General features: G+C 50.2%; 1 protein-coding gene across 2 annotated transcripts in view; it reads right to left on the reverse strand.

The window, feature by feature from the left end:
* Positions 1-4,624, reverse strand: part of LOXL2 (lysyl oxidase like 2) — a 70,986-nt gene extending 66,362 nt beyond the window's left edge. For both annotated transcript variants that reach the window (XM_045535474.1, XM_045535473.1), the window contains exon 1: positions 4,418-4,624. The gene's annotated coding sequence lies outside the window, so the exon portion shown is untranslated. The remainder of the gene's footprint in view (positions 1-4,417) is intronic.
* Between the last annotated feature and the right edge of the window lie 4,989 nt (positions 4,625-9,613).

Here is a 9,613-nt window from a genome sequence, read left to right on the forward strand (position 1 = left end):
CTGACACAGGTCTCGGGAAAAGGGCAGCCCACACGCTTGGCCAGGTCATAGTCCCTGCAGAACACGTGCTGTACTTCCACAGCATCAGTGGAAGTACTTGGATGAGTCTGCCCGGACAAGGCTGAAGACTTAGAAGATCCAGCTGTGTATTGCAGCCCCTGCATCTCCATGGCTGGCTGCGTGGCTCTTCCTTTTCTAGCCCATGACTGCTAGTTTTGCTGGTTCTGTGGGCCTGGAGCAGGGTAGGCTCCGGCCACTTCATCTGAGGCCTCATGGCCCACCCAGGGTGTGACTGCCAGGCAGACTGACCACGAAGGCCTTTCTCCAGAGGGAAATGAACAATGGTAACCTCAAGCTGCTCTTCTAAAGCCAGGCAGCCCCTGGGAATGGGGAATGGGGAATGATGTCACTTGCTGCGGCATGAGTATATGTCCCCTCCAAAACTCATGCTGAAATTTAATCCCCACGGTAAAGGCAGTATTGAGAGGTGGGGCCTTTAAGAGGTGATTAAGCCTTGGGGGCCCTGCCCTCATAAGTGGATTAATCCATTCATGGGAGGGGAACTCCTGGGTTTATAAGAAGAGGAACAGAGACCTGAGCTAGCACAATCAGCCCTCTTGCCATGTCATGCCCTGTGCTACCTGGGGACTCTGCAGAGAGTCCCCACTAGCAAGAAGGCTTTCACCAGATGCGTAGCCCCTCAACCGTGGACTTCTCAGCCTTCACAACTGTAAGAAATAAATTCCTTTTCTTTATAAATTACCCAGTTTCAGAGATGGTGTTATAAGTAACAGAAAATGGACTAAGGTAGCTCCTAAGTCTCCCCAAACTGTAAATGAAGGAAGTAATCATGCCTTGCAACTGCATCTGCTGCCGAGGAATCACCTAGAAATGCTAGCCCCGTGGAGATAGCCTATTAGCTAAAGAGGAAGAATTTGTGGCTGCCAGAAGACTGTGTAGTTTAAGCTTAATGTTTTGCCCCTTTTGAGTTCCCCCAGTTCAATAATGGGATTGGGTCGACCGGTTTCTCTGCCCCTAACTGGCTGTTTTATGGAAGGTCTGTTTATTCCCTGTCTATGTCACAGCGATGAACACAACAGCAGAAAACCTCGGAGTCCAGCAACAAGAGATTCCTTTTCCCCCCATGACCTACCTAGGAAGGAGAATGCGTGAGTCTCATTAATAAGGTGTGAACATTTCTTCATCACCCCATTTCAAAAGCAAATAATTAAAAGTAATGAAAATGCTAATAGCCAAAAATCTCTGCTATTGTAGATCCTCATCAGATAAAGGCAGAATAAAAGAAAGCGTCCGTAACGAAGGACTTCAGTGGGAAGCCTATGTACGTACCCCTGCTCCTCTTCTCTGCTAGAAGATTTAGGGGTCCAGCGTGAAGGTGCCAGCTGCCAATTACTCAGGTGATAATCAAAGACAGGTGGCTGTTCCCTACCAGATTTCCTTCTGGGCACTGTTTCTTTCAGGAATTCCAGCTACATTCATTTCACTCATTCTACTTTTAGACCTAGTAACCACTGAATGAGGAAGTGTAATGCTCTTTAGATCAGCGAGGGCAGCCCTGAGCCCTTGCGAGGTAAGTTGCTTTCTGACAGTTTTACAATAAGCTAGGAAACAAACGCAGGCTTCCTGACTCTGAACTTCATTCATCTCAGTCAAGCACCAAGTGGCCAATTACTAAATATATACAGCAGGTGTATAGGAAGTGATCGGTCCAGGATGAAGCCTGAGCCATCATGACCCCCTCAGAGAGCAGCTGATATGCCACGAGCAGCAGGGGGGAACCAGGACCATGGGGCCCAGCAATGACGAGCCTGGGTTAGACCCTGGCTCCACCCACTTCCAGTTGTGCCATCTGGACAGCTCATCTGTTTGCCAGTTTCCTCAGCCACAAAATGAATCGTAAAATACCCACCCCACTCTTTAGAGGGACTTTGTAAGAATCAAATGACATGGTGGATAGAAAAGTGGTTTGAAAGGAATAACATACAACAGGAATGTAACAAGTTATACAAATCAACAGAACTCAGATCAACTATAAAAAAAAAACATTCTGGGGAAAATTGGGAAATGCTTTAAGATAGACTGGGTATTAGATGATGCCAAAGAATTTTTGTTAGTTTTGTTAGGTGTTAACGATGGCATCATAGTTATTTAATATCTTTAGAGATCACACTGAAATATGGAAGGATAAAATGGCATAATGTCTGGGATGTGCTTTAAAATACTTCAATAAAAAAAGGAGAAAGGGACAGAGGAAGTATGTGTGGCAAGATGTTGGCAACTGTCAGAGCTCAGTGAGAAGCATATGAGTCTTCAATATACCCTTCTCTCTACTTTTGTGCATACTTCTTAGAATAAAAACATTTTAAATAAACAATGCAGAATTTTCTGGGACATTCGACAGCTTCGCTGATGGTTATGTTCAGAACACAGAAAATCTGCTTCCTTTACAAGGCCCTTCCACATCCAGAGGTCAGAGGACAAGGACTTGGGAAGAGGCCAAGGGAGGCCAGGCAAGGAGAGCAGCTGGAAATGAGGTCATAAGAAGTATCTCTGCAGAATCTGTCTGATGCCAAAATGTCAGCCAGCCAATGTGTAATGTCAACTGCAAGTTTTGTCTTCAGACTGGAGTTTCATACTCAGCTTTGCTACTCAATGGCCAAGTGACCTTAAACCAAGTCACTTTTTAACACAAAGTCCAGGGGAAACAAACAGATGCACACACACTCCCATACGCAGATCACTGAGACCCAGTTCCCTTAGGGGGAGCCCTGAAAGCCACGGTTTGATGGTCATTTAAGGGGCAGATACTAGGGACCAGGAAGAGGAGCAGGACAAAGGTGAAGAGGGAGATTATTAATTTAGACAAGGCAGGGTCCGGTGCTGCGGTCCCCAACAGGCCGCAGAGCTCCGCCTCCCCTCCACCTCCCCCCTCCAGTTCCACCTCCCCCCTCCCCCACCAGACCCCCACTCCCATCCTTGGAAAAATTGTCTTCCATGAAACCGGTCCCTGGTGCCAAAAACGTTGGGGACCGTTCCAGCGAGTCAGTCATTTATCTGGAAACTGACCAGGAAAATTAACTCTTTCCTCTTCCATGCCGAGCCCCATCCCTGCCCACTGAGTACACAATACACTATAAATAACTAAGTAATTCCACCAAAGAGGACAAATGGGCTTTTGGGTTTCCAGGGCAGACAGGCCAGCGGCGGTGTAGGGGAGGGGCCTGGAGTAAGGGGCATGGGTTTCAGTCCCCAAACTGACTAACCCAGTGGCCTTGAGTTCAGCACGTCTCCTCTTTTGAAAATAGGAACGATTGTACCGTTTTTAAGGTCTCCACAGTTCCAAGATTTTAGGGGACGGAACTAATGCGGGCATGTTTCTGACTGTCACGCAGATCTTTCCTCTCATCAGGACTTGGAGTCCCCTCCCCCGCTGCGTGCCCCACCCGAACTCCTGCTGTTTTTTGGCGGTCTTTCCCTGGGCGAGGTGGGAGTGATGGAGAGGAAGGAACCTCGCTTGTTTCTTCCGATCACTTCTATTCTGGCGCTGACTACAGCGACATCTCGGGCAGGCAGCTACACCCGTAGGGCTCCCAGATTTCGGCTGGGGGAAGTGGGGAGCGCCGCGGGCAAAGCGCCTGCTAAAAGTTGTAGGCACCGAGGACTGCGCGGGCCTAAACGCGCAAGATTGGGATCAGCTCTACCCGCGGGTTGGCGGTGCCGGGTCTTTCCTACTCCAGGGTCTCTCGTTGATAACGGGGGGAGAGGCTCCCGGTCCCGGAGAACCACGGTGACTTGGGAGTGAATACCTGGCGTGGGACCGCACCTCTCCTCCAAGTGGGCTCAGGGCGCTCCCGCGCTCCCCCGAGCCTTTCTGGCAGGCTCGGAAGAGAACCCAATTCCACGCAGTGGGCGCTGGAGGTCTGGGCGCAGCCCCAGTGGTCCCCAGCCCCGTGCGCTCCACATCCCCAAGCCACAGTTCCGAGGGCACTCCCTTGTGTCCGCGCGCCCCACTCCTTAAAAGCCAGAACTCCGGCCGCAGGCACAGCCCGCATGTCCTCGGTGCCTCGCTGCACCCTCCAGGACACAGCGCGCACTGAGGCTCCACTGGCTCTGTCCCGCCTGGCCACGGGCGCTCCGAGCGAGTAAGGGACCAAGGGACTCCCCGCGTGCGCCAGCTGCAGCGCCTCGCCCGGCCGGGACGAGGTGGAGCTGAGCTGGGCCGCCCGCGGCTGCAGGGGGACCCGTCAGCCTGCACGTCCCTGCCCCGCGCCCGGCGGGAAGCCTCGGGAAACCTCCAGCACCGCCCCGAGGCCGCCCCGCCGAGGGCGAAGCCTGCAGCCCCCAAGGGCACTCTCCCGCTTTCCCGCGACCCGCTGCGGGGAGATGGCGCTCTTACTTGGCAGCAGGGGTCCGCAGTGTCTGGGCTGGGACCCGGCTCTCCGAGGTCGCCCCTCTCCACGCCTGTCGCCGCTCCTTTCCGGAGCAGAAGGGGCGGCCGAGTTTTCCGATCGTTCGAGAAAGCCAGCCCCAAGTTTAGGAAGTCGCGCACCGGAGTGGCCGGTTCACTCTTTTCTCCTTACTTTTAAGAGAGTCGGACGGCAAACTCCTCCCCAGACCCACCCCTTCCCTGAGCCTCCGGCCCCCTTTTGTTGTAATTGGAGAGCTGCCGCTCCCTCGCCGGGCAGAGGGGCTCCGCGGGGAGGCGGCCGGCGGGGCAGCCCCTCCCGGGCTCCGGAAACCGCTGGAGGCCGGCGAAGCAGGGGAGGGGACTTTGCTTCCCGGAGACTCCTCTACCCGCTCCCCGCAGCGCTCCCAGAATTTAACCCTTCGGTGTCCTTAGCCACCAGCCCTAGGGCCCATGCCAAGTCCATCTCCGTATCCCGAAAACCCTAGCCCTGACTGGCGCATAGTAGACGCTCAATAAAAATTGACAAACGAAAGAGTTCAGAAACATGCATCCATGTCGCCTGGGTTTCGCCTCCCTTCTCCTGTGGGGGCCAAGCAGATCTCGAACCGGAGAACAAACACAGCCCTCTTTCCCCTTGGCCAAGCCTCCCTGGCACCGCCCCACCCCGCCGTGAGGACCAGTTATCTCCTTTGTAAATTAAATGCTTTGCATTCCATGACCTCTGGGGTCCCTCTGGGATTAACAAGCCCTGAATCCCTGCAAAGGCGTAGGCACTGTGCAGGACTTCCCCTGTCTGGCTCTGATCTGGCTCTGAGGTTCGTGCGTGTGTGTTTGTGTGTGTGTGTGTGTGTGTGTGTGTGTGTGTGTGTGTGTGTGTGTGTGTGTGTGTGTGTGTGTGTGTGTGTAAAACGAAGTGGCCCGGCAGGGCGAGGTGGGAGAGCCCTCTGCAGAAGCGGACTGTCAACTCCTCTTGGGCAGACACCATCACAAGAAGGGCAGGGATGCTCCTGGGGCTCCTTCCTCAGGCCTTTCCTCTTACTCTGCTCCACCCCCCAGCACACTCTCCCCACCAGCAGGGATAGGTGGGAACCCCCAAATCTCACCTCCAGCTCAGACTTTTCTCCTTAGTCAGTCCATTGGCCTCCAGGACACTTCCTCCTTGGCCTCTGGACAGTCCCATGGCTGCAGCTAACCTAGCAAGCCCCAAATTTAAGAACCCATCTCACAGCCCACCCCGAACCCCTGTGAGCTCGCCCAGGCAGAAATAGGGTCTTCTCAGCCCTGCCCCAACCCTCCCCACTGGATCAATTACTGGCTCTGGTGGGCAGTGGTGCCAAAGGGAAAAGGGGAGGTGGGTGTGGTGATAAAAGGCCAAGGGGAGAGATCCTTGTGGTGTTGGAACCATTCCATATCCTGAGTGTGGTGGTGGGTACAAGAAACTACACAGGTGACAGAATTGTGTAGAACTTAAGACACTCCCAAAAAATTCAATTGAAAAATCCTGAAGTGGCCCCAGGGCCCTCAGAATGTACTCTGAACCCCTTGATGTAGCTGACAGGGCCCCGCAGGGGCATCCAGCCTGCCCATCTCCCAGCTGCTCATTCTCCTCTCCTCTGTAGGCCTCCCTTGCCCTTTTCCTACATGCCCAGAATCTTTGAACAAGCTATTCCTTTGCCTTATCTGCCCTGTAATACCTAGTTCTTTGAGATCTCAGCCGTCACAGTCAGCACCCTATACGGTGCCTGGACATAGATGTTCAATAAACTCGGGGGGGAAACTGAGCCCTCCTCTTCCTTCTCTCCCCTCCCCCTCCTGTTTCCCTGCTTCTAGTCCCAGCCACTCTTGCTACAGCATTAGCAATAAGGTATAAAATAAAAGGAAACCAACTTTGAAAACAATGTTTTCTTTGGTTATGAAGAAAAGCAAAATTCTTGAACATTCAGAAAGTATGAAAAAGTATAATGAAGAAATTGTCACCCTGGTGTCCTAACACCCATAGATAAACATTTAATATTTTGGAGTATTTCCTTCAGGATATTTTTTCAACCACATTGTAGATTCAGTTTTTGTATCCTGATTTTTTTTTTTTACTATATTATTTTGTGTTAATTTTTCAAGGTAATTTTTAATGGCTTTAGACAATTCCTGTGTCTAAAACTATCATGTTGTGGAGCCATTTCTCCATTATCGGACATTAAGTTGTTTACAGCTTTGCGCTGGTATAAATGATCCTATGAAATTATCTTTATGAAAGTTGTATTTATTGAGCAGCTGCAATGTGGTTCCTGCTAATTGTCACAGATGTGAATGCCCAGACTCAGAAAGTTACTTTCCCACAGGCACGCAGCCAGTGAGCTAGGAGAATTACAGGGTGCCTGACCCTTCCTGTGAGTACTAAGTGGCCCACGCTGGGGGCAGTAAGTCCATCTCTACCTTGCCATGCTGCCATGCCCAAGAGAAAATGAGTATTTGAAGCACTCACAGAGTAGTTCATTGATGCACTTCTGTTGAATCAAAATCAAGACCTTGGAGACCGCTTCCGGGCGGCAGTAGACCCTTGTTCTCAGTGTAACAAAATGATGACCAATGCCTTCTGTCTGTCAGTCTGGGTGTACCACCCTGCCCGCACCCACAACCCACAGGTCCTGTAGGGCTGCAGAGGCAGAGCTATACAATGGATTCGGGGCATGTTTGTGCAGTCAGAGGACGTGGGTTCAAATCCTGGCTCCATCATTTACCGTGTGAAGCCTGGGCTTTCACGTCTATAACAACAATGTGGCAGAACCACATTCACTGGTATGAACAAGTGACTCTCTTTTTCCTCACTTGCTCCATCTGTAAGAAGCACCTCGCTAAAAATCCTCCTAGAGGAGCACATAGGAGCTTAGTACAGGACTTGGCATGTGGTACTTGCACAATAAACACTTGCTGTCATCACATCTGCTCCTGAGGTGCTGCAAGGATGCAGGGAAGAGGGGAGTTAGGGAGAAGGGAACAGTACTGCTGCTAACTCCCTGTCCCTCCATGTCCCTTAGGGCTTCAGACCCCACACAGGGAGAGGAAAGGCAGCATGACCTACTCCAGTATGGGCCATGTGAATTACTGCTTTACCCATTCCCAGGATGAGATTTCTGAGTCAAAGGCTGTGGACTATTTTCTCCTGGTTTTTGAACTCTAATGTCAAATCGCTTTCCTAACAGCCTGGATCGACTTAGATTGCAAGACGCTTGGCATGTTCCAGTCAACACAGCTTTGGTGGAGGCCCCAGAGAATGTTGCAGCCAGCCTTTGCTCTAGGGACACTTATACAACACAGCAGGGGACTGACAAGCCACAAACAAACAGACATAAAGTGCTAGGGAGAAAACTAAAGCTAAAGGAAGGGAACAGAAGGTGAGGGAAGCTGGAGGTGTTAGTCCATTTGGGGTGACCAGTCTGATGAGGTGGGAGTGCAGAAATAATTTAGGTTGGTATTATTAGTGATTACTCAGACTAACCAGTAGTTTAAATGTATAGAACTGAAGAAGAGACTTCATATGGTCTACCTGTTAAATTAAAAGAGGAACCAATCAACCAACCAACCAAACACTGGTCCAGCCATTTGGGAAAACGATTTAGACATACGGTCTCGTGCTATATAATGACAGTTTGGGTGAATGACTGGCCGCATATATGACGTGGTCTCATGAGATTATAATGGAGCTGAAAAATTGCTATCGCATATTGATGTCATAGCCGTTGTGATGTCTTAGTGAGGGGAATTACTCATATTTGTGGTGACACTGGTATAAACAAACCTACTGTGCCGCCAGTCACTTAAAAGAATAGCACATCCAATTATGTACAGCACATAATAATTGATAACGGTAGTACACAACTATATTACTGGTTTATGTCTTTACTATGCTTTTTATTGTTACTTTAGAGTGTATTCCTTCTACTTTTTTTAACTGTAAAACAGCCTCAGGCAGTTCCTTCAGGAGGTCTTCCAGAAGAAGGCATTGTCATCACAGGACATGACAGCTCCCTGAGTGTTACTACATCTCACACAGCAAGGAGTGCCTGCTCTCTTCAGGGCCAAGTTATAAAACTACAGGGTTTTAGCGCCACCAGGAAACTTAAGAGAACTTATGGTTAAAGGATCTTGTGTACAGACATGAAGCCAGAGGCCCAGAGCGCTGTCAACCCGAGCATGGTCCCAGGGGAGAGTTTATTTTAGCAGCAGCACTGAGACCAGAGCCAGACCCAGGTCAGCTAAGCCCCAGGGAGTCCCAAATCTCAAAAAGCACAATTGTAAACTGCACCGTGTGTGTACTCACGAGTGGCTATGATGTATCCACCTTTTCTCCAGGAAATACGATGTTTTTACATTGAAAAGTGTAATTTCATGTATATAATAATCCTGTTTTCTAGGATGTGAGATCATTCTTTGTCACACACTGTAGACCAAACTTCCTCCATCTCTTTCCTTTGCTTAGTTGATTATGAACCATCATCATTCACAGCATGTTTGAGAGTATGAAAGAGTTGACTTCGAGGGCTCCAAGCTTTGCAAAGCCTTCTCTAATGAAGAAAGCAGGGCAGGCCAATCCTTCATATTTAGCAAGGAAAACAATTAAGTCAGGGAAAGAGAAGGCTTCCATGAGTTCAAGTTCCATGACTAGCCTGCCCCTTCCATCCCGAGCTTGGGCTGGCAGGAACTCAGCCCCTCCGATAACTCCCTGTGCTTGGAGCCCATCTGGGGTCCAGTTCAGTCTGATGTGGCCCAGTGCCTCCCCTGCTCTGAAGATAGACCAGGGTAAGTACAATTCAATCGGCCTGGGAAGGTCCCACTCCTAAATAAAGGTGTGTCTTCCTCTCCTGGGGATCATCACATCTGAAATCCTGCCAATCAGAAATTAGTTCCTTTGAGTGAACTGATACATGCGACAGTGTCTTAGTCCATTTTGTGTTGCTATAAGAGAATACCAACCACTGCGTAATTTACCATGTCTAGAAATGTATTTGGCTGTGGTTTTGGAGGCTGGGAAGTCCAGGAGCATGGCGATGGCATCTGATGAGGGCCTTTGTCACTCCCAGGATAACTAACTAACCCACTCCCAGGATAATGACATTAATCCATTCATGAGGGCAAATCCCTCATGACCAGTCTCCTCCTGTTGGGCCTCATCTCCCAACACCGCTG

The sequence above is a fragment of the Lemur catta genome, chromosome 22 (assembly GCF_020740605.2).
Source record: "Lemur catta isolate mLemCat1 chromosome 22, mLemCat1.pri, whole genome shotgun sequence".
In the NCBI taxonomy this organism is placed as follows: domain Eukaryota; kingdom Metazoa; phylum Chordata; class Mammalia; order Primates; family Lemuridae; genus Lemur; species Lemur catta.